Here is a 6,787-nt window from a genome sequence, read left to right as displayed (position 1 = left end):
CGCTTACCCAGGGTCGGGTCGCAAGATGTGTACCTCCCTCTCCGGTCAACATAACTAGTTTTTATCCGAGGTAGAGTCCCACTGGCTAATAGGACTCCTTTAGCTTGACGGCACCCTTTACCGCCGGTGTTAGGGTTTTCCAGGTTATCTTTATCATAGGATTATGTTGGAATGCAACAGGTAATAAATACCTTACCTTGTCCTCCTTATCACAAGGTCGTAAAACATCCCCTGACATGTTTAGACTAGAGGACAAGGGCTTTAGCCAGTTTACCCAAACCCCCACTCTGTTTCTCTTAATAAATATCCCATCGCAGGAACGAGGGTTCAGACTTCATTCTGGAGCGAGTGAACTCTCCACCTGCAGGTGTCCAAAAAGGACTTACTTGTCTCCCGTGTGGTTCTTGCAAGTAATAAGTAAGGAGTAAGTTGGAGTGAGCAAATCTCTAACATTTTGGTGCCGAAACCCGGGATCCCTCATACCCGCTATCTGGCTGACGAAGGAGGACGTGCTGCATTGTCGACAAGCCAGTGTCCATTAGGAGGACCTGGAGAAGAAAGTCCTGGGAAGAGAATTCTTCGCTGGGCCAGCATCTTAGGTCTGCCTTCGTCTGACAGAGGTGGATTGACGGGACCCGGCAGTGCAACGAACCAAGGGAACAAGTAAGTTAAAGGCCTTAAGTTGTGTGCACGAGAGATACGGCTTTGGTTTGTCCGAGCCATGAGATACGGCTTTGGCTTGTCCGAGCTATGAGATACGGCTTTGGTTTGTCCGAGCTATGAGATACGGCTTTGGTTTATCCGAGCTATGAGATACGGCTTTGGTTTGTCCGAGCTATGAGATACGGCTTTGGTTTGTCCGAGCTATGGGATACGGCTTTGGTTTGTCCGAGCCATGAGGCCTAAAAAAGCGCTGGAGGTAGTGTGATTGAGTGTGTGACTGGTAGGATAAATTGACTAAAAAGCAGTTCTAGCGTTGATCCACGGCAATAAAACAGGCTAGTAATCTGTTGAAAGGTCAATTTAAACCTGCATTGAGGATCCTCAAAGAAAAAAATTTCGAAAAAAAAATTGTAAAACCTTAAACTACTAGAATTAAGATGGGAAATAAAAACGGTAAATCTCTACCTCTTGACGGAGATGAGAAGTACATGGCGAGTAGATTTCTTAATTGTATGCAATATATGCCGAAGTGGAAGAAAAAGTATGGAGTAGAAGGGAAGTTGAGAGTTGAAGTGTGGAAGATAGTAGTTGATGTTTTAGAAAAGAGAGAGAATTGGATTGTGCTAAAATGTGGTTGAAAGCTTCACAAGAAAGAAGAGAACAAATCCAGAAGACAAAAGATAGAAAGTTGAAAAGTGATGAAGCCGCCATTCAATTGAGATTTGAAAAAGAATTCTGGGTACATAGTGGCATCCCATTCAATGATGCAGATGAGAGTGCTTATCAGCAACATCTTAAAATTCCGCTCCTCACTGGTTTCCCCCCTGACTTGGGCAGTTGGGTGAGAAAACACTTGGTGGAAGCGGACACTGCTTGGTTTACAAAAAACATGCAGTGGCCCAAAGACGCTGACAAAGGGATTGAGAAAGGCAGAAGTTTTGATGTATTTCATCTAGATGATGGTAATGATCTAAATGAAGATACAACAATCTTCTACCAAAGTTCCCAAAGGGGCAGAGGAAGAGTTAGATACCAACAACGTCGCAAGCCACCATTCAAATCAAAACCCCCATCAGATTCAGACAACTGTTGGAACTGTGGGAGACGAGGACACTTTGCACGAGAGTGTCGTTCTGCAAAGCAATATCAATCAAAGGGTGCAGGAAGGGGCAGAGGAAAAGCCAAATTTTTAGCATGACAAGCTTCCTCCTCTTTGACCGCTTATGCTCATACAGAGAAAGAAAGGATAGATGCCCATATGACAGCAAAACATGTCATTGTCAGATTATTAGAATTTTTTTAGATTATTAGAAGTCTTGTCCATCCAAGAAGTATGACAATGCTGTTTGTATGCCCAAATTACAAATGACTAGAGCTCAATTTGTGTTACACTAAAGTTAAAATATCCAAATCAAGTGGTAAAGAAATGCAACTTGCTTCTAGAAGATAAATAAATAAAATTAGAATGTGCTGTCCTCGTGTGCATGGGAGGGACCAGCTCATGATCGACCACAGGAAATGGCCAGCCTCTGACGAATCATTGTTGCTGAGACCTACCTTCTGCACGCGAGAGCTGTGCATGTGTGTGCGTATGTGTTAAAGTTAAAGTTAAAGTCCCAAATTGATGAAGATTGGCTACTTTTAATATAAAGAAATTTGCTTGACTGTTGTCTATTCAATTTACACCGCAGAACAGAAACAATTTTGACAATGAGAGGAAAAGAGAGAAATCTGTTTGCGAGCAGAAACTAATCCACACTAGTGCATGTTAAGTGTCGAGCTCACATGAGAAATTCGATGAAGAAAAAAAAAAAAAAAGAACGACAGAACATGCTTTCAGGAATTGGAAGGAGCTAAATTGTGAATTTAAGATTTTGCAATGCTACATTTAATAGGAATAATTGATTGGTTGATTATACAAAATTCTAAATGCAAGCTAAATCTGAGAGATTGAGTTCTTCAAATTTAAACACAAAGAAAAAATTCAGATTAATTTGCCAGTTGTTTGTTTTAGTTAAGTTTTTTTTGGACTGGTGGATTGTTCTACCAGGAAACCTGAGTTGAAAATGATATATGAATGCTGTGTGGTGAGCTTGGATGAATTAGGGACCAATGTGATAGTATGACTTCTTTTTGGAGACTGTGTGAGATGCATATGATGAGCATTGATGAATGATTGCCTGAATGAGAGGTTGAATGGTTGAAGTCGTTGGCGACTACTATAGAAAATTAGTAGAGCGACTTTGATGAAAGAGTGATTTTGAGCAGGTTGAATGTTAGAAAGAAACACGTAGCTTTTGGATTGATAATTAACTAGAGAAAAAACTGGAGAATCGGTAACACATGTAGAAGATGTGTGAACTGAGAAATTGAGAAGCGTTTTGGAAAGAAAGTCAAATTAAATGATGATGGTATGATCGTATGTAGTACAGAACGCGTTCTCCCAAAAAGTTTGTCAAGGTGTGAGGCATGGGCGTTGCCAAGCCTCAAAAGGGGGGAGTGAGTAGGACAGATAGTGGAAGATAGTAAGAATACAACACTTTATGACAATGAATTTTCGAATACATTTAGTGTTATACTGTGGTAAATTTTTTATTCTGGTGTAGATAGGTTAGCAACACGAGAGATTTAGAGGTTCAAAAGAAAGACAGTTAAAAGAAAACATTTTTGATTTGGACAATTGCAGGCTAACAGGAACATGAGAACGATAAGAACTACGAGGTGGGATCCAATTTCATTGGGGAGATTGAGAATTCACAGCACCATACTCTAAGTCACATTTTTGAGCAAGCATGACAATAATATGTGAGAGGTCAAGACATACAGATCAGGGCTTGATGTGGAAAGCAGACCTCGATGAGTTGATTTTCAATAATGATACTGAAGACAACATACTGTCTGATTAAATTGGAACTATAGATAAAATGTAGCTCAAAAAATAGGATGAGTTGCAGGATTTACAATATAAAAACGAGACCGCTGTAATTTGAAGTTTGGTAAATAAATGTTACCAGCAAATTGATGGCAGCAGCTACATTTGGAGATATTCTTACAAGTTTGACGTCCCAGCCTGTCATTCTCAGTGTCAGGGTCCCTGAAACCCAATCCGAGTCTTCGCCTGCAGCCGTGAACAACTACAAAATGGTGCCTGGCTCTGAAGCACCTTTGAACTTTGGCAAAGGACAAGAAAAGACTCCTGTGCTTGGAGGGGGACAAGTACACTCCGGAGGACAGACAACATCCTCGGGGACGAGAAAAGACAGTGAAAAGCGGAGGAACTCACAATGATGAAAATTGACTCATTTGAACAATGGACTCATTCAAGAGTGATGGATAGGGTCGCTCTGAAGCAACAACAAAAGAACACCAACTTGAGAGGGTGAAGTGCGGCAAAAAGATATGGACTTGGAGTGTCCGACAACCAAATCGCACTCCTTGGTACGGCGTTACCAAATTTGGTGAAGCTTGGTTCAAAGTGGAAGGGAGATTCATTGTGCACTGAGTTTGACAGAACTGAGGAGATTTGATAAATAAATAAATAAAAATTTGACAAATACGTAGGGCTACAGAGAAAAGCATTATAATCAGAGATTGAACGGATTTGGATAAAACAAATAGGCTAAAACGGTAGGAAACAAGAGCAAGATCTGATATTTTGGCTCATCAACCTTAAGACGTAGAGGTCGAGTTGTATACATTTTAGAACAGGACATTTGGCAGTCAGGAGGAAGCTAGGTTGCTCAATGTACCTACTCAATACAATAGTAAGGTTTTTTGTACCACAGTGGAGGTTGGATGGTCAGAAAGTTAGGTACGTTCAATTTTTGACATTCACACAATCATGCATAGGAGTCACAAGGCGACAGTTAACAAGACAATGACTGCAATAGGGGCCACCTACGACTGCACCGACATGAAAAAGTAGAAGCGAGAGAGCAGAGTATGGGATTATATGCTAAAACGTCTGCTATACAGTTACCGATAGGAGATTCTATCAAAAGAAGCTACACGAGAGATGTGTGTGTGTGTGTGTGTGTGTGTGTGTGTGTGTGTGTGTGTGTGTGTGTGTGTGTGTGTGTGTGTGTGTGTGTGTGTGTGTGTGTGTTCACACCCTGTGTGGGTGCGAGCTTGTGAGGAGAAAGAAGGCATGGGTAAGACAATCTCTTTCAAACCAGGAGGCAATAAATGGGAACGCCCCTGTCATAAATAGTTTTTGGTTAAAGGGAATCATTAGGAGGTGTTCAAACTCTTCCCGCAAACACTCCTATTTACCAGTTAAATGGGCACGACAATTGACTACGAGAGTTGCAAGCAACAGATGAAGAGCAGTCCTTGGCAGATTATATGATCAGGACGCTCAAACTGTGTCAAAGACAAATTTACTGCCGCCTGATCTTTCCTCCTCACAGGTCGACAACCCCATCAATCCAGGAGACTGGGTCTACATCGAGGTCATCAAAAGAAGGAACTGGGCCAGCCACGACGGGAGGGACCATTCCAAGTCTTGCTGACTACACATGTTGCATCCAAGGTTGCAGCACCCACAAATGCATTAACGACGACTGCTCTCCAGGAGGAAACTGGATGGGAGCTTTGGACATCACCGCTGTGTGCCAGGATGAGAGAGCCGTTTTCAAGGTGTAAGGGCTCTACTACCAACATGGCTGCACCATCGGACGGGACCTACTTCATCCAGAAGTTCAGAGGCACTGCCTCACCTGCATCCTATGAGTGCACGTGCCTGTTCAGTACGGATCGTGGTTTTGTGGTCACAAGAGTTGTCCGATGCTGCCTGCCCACTGGACACGAGCGTGTGCGCCAGTGTGTGTGACGGAACACACCTACGGACTACAACATCATCAGCTGACGAAAACACGAGCACATATACAACTTCTTAGACGTGACAGATGTGATAATGATAATGAGACGTGGATTGCGTAGATGCTGTTCTGTTGAGCATGTGTTACGGAAACTTGTTGATTTGACCATCAAATATGCTTCGCACGTGATGGATACAATGATGTACTGTTTCTGTGTTTTTCTTTTTCTTTTTTTTATTATTGATAGCGTTCTGGTCGCCTGTGGCAACGGGGCCGTGTAAGAATTTTCCTGCTAATAACATCTGGCCAGCAGGTTTTTCGCTTACACAATAAGTTTGATTTGGGGTATTGAGGTAATGCCTCATCTTCACTAGAAAGTGTTGCTATCATTGTTGTTTTTTTATTTTTCCTATTCTTCTTTCTTCTTTATGCATATATATGTGTTTTTTTTTTTTTTTCTTACTTGTCTTTGTTATTTGGGGTAGCATAATCATATGATAAAACAGGAGGGAGATGTTAGGGTTTTCCAGGTTATCTTTATCATAGGATTATGTTGGAATGCAACAGGTAATAAATACCTTACCTTGTCCTCCTTATCACAAGGTCGTAAAACATCCCCTGACATGTTTAGACTAGAGGACAAGGGCTTTAGCCAGTTTACCCAAACCCCCACTCTGTTTCTCTTAATAAATATCCCATCGCAGGAACGAGGGTTCAGACTTCATTCTGGAGCGAGTGAACTCTCCACCTGCAGGTGTCCAAAAAGGACTTACTTGTCTCCCGTGTGGTTCTTGCAAGTAATAAGTAAGGAGTAAGTTGGAGTGAGCAAATCTCTAACAGCCGGTGTCCACCAACGGGTTCGGGGGTTGCCACCACGACAGGAACCGACCACCTTACAGCCACAGCTCCGGTCGGCCACCTCAACAATGGAGGCACGGAACATGGTCCACTCAGACTCAATGTCCCCCGCCTCCCCCGGGATGTCGGAAAAGCCCTGCTGGAGGTGGGAGTTTAAGCTCTTTCTGATAGGGAATTCTGCCTGATGTCCCCAGCAGACCCTCACAGTACGTTTGGGTCTGCCAGGTCAAACTGGCATCTAACCTCACCATCGAAGCCAACCCACCACCAAGTGGTGATCAGTTGACAGTTCTGCCCCTCCCTTAAGCCGAGTGTCCAAAACATACGGCCGCAAATCAACTACAAAGTCGATCGTCAAACTGCAGCCTAGGGCGTCCTGTGCCACGTGCACACATGGACACTCTTATGCTTGAACATAATGTTCGTTATGGACAGTCCATGTTGAG

This window comes from Syngnathus floridae, chromosome 10, assembly GCF_059516105.1.
Source record: "Syngnathus floridae isolate MCC-2025c chromosome 10, RoL_Sflo_1.0, whole genome shotgun sequence".
Classification (NCBI taxonomy): Eukaryota; Metazoa; Chordata; class Actinopteri; order Syngnathiformes; family Syngnathidae; genus Syngnathus; species Syngnathus floridae.
This window is presented reverse-complemented; position numbering follows the sequence as displayed.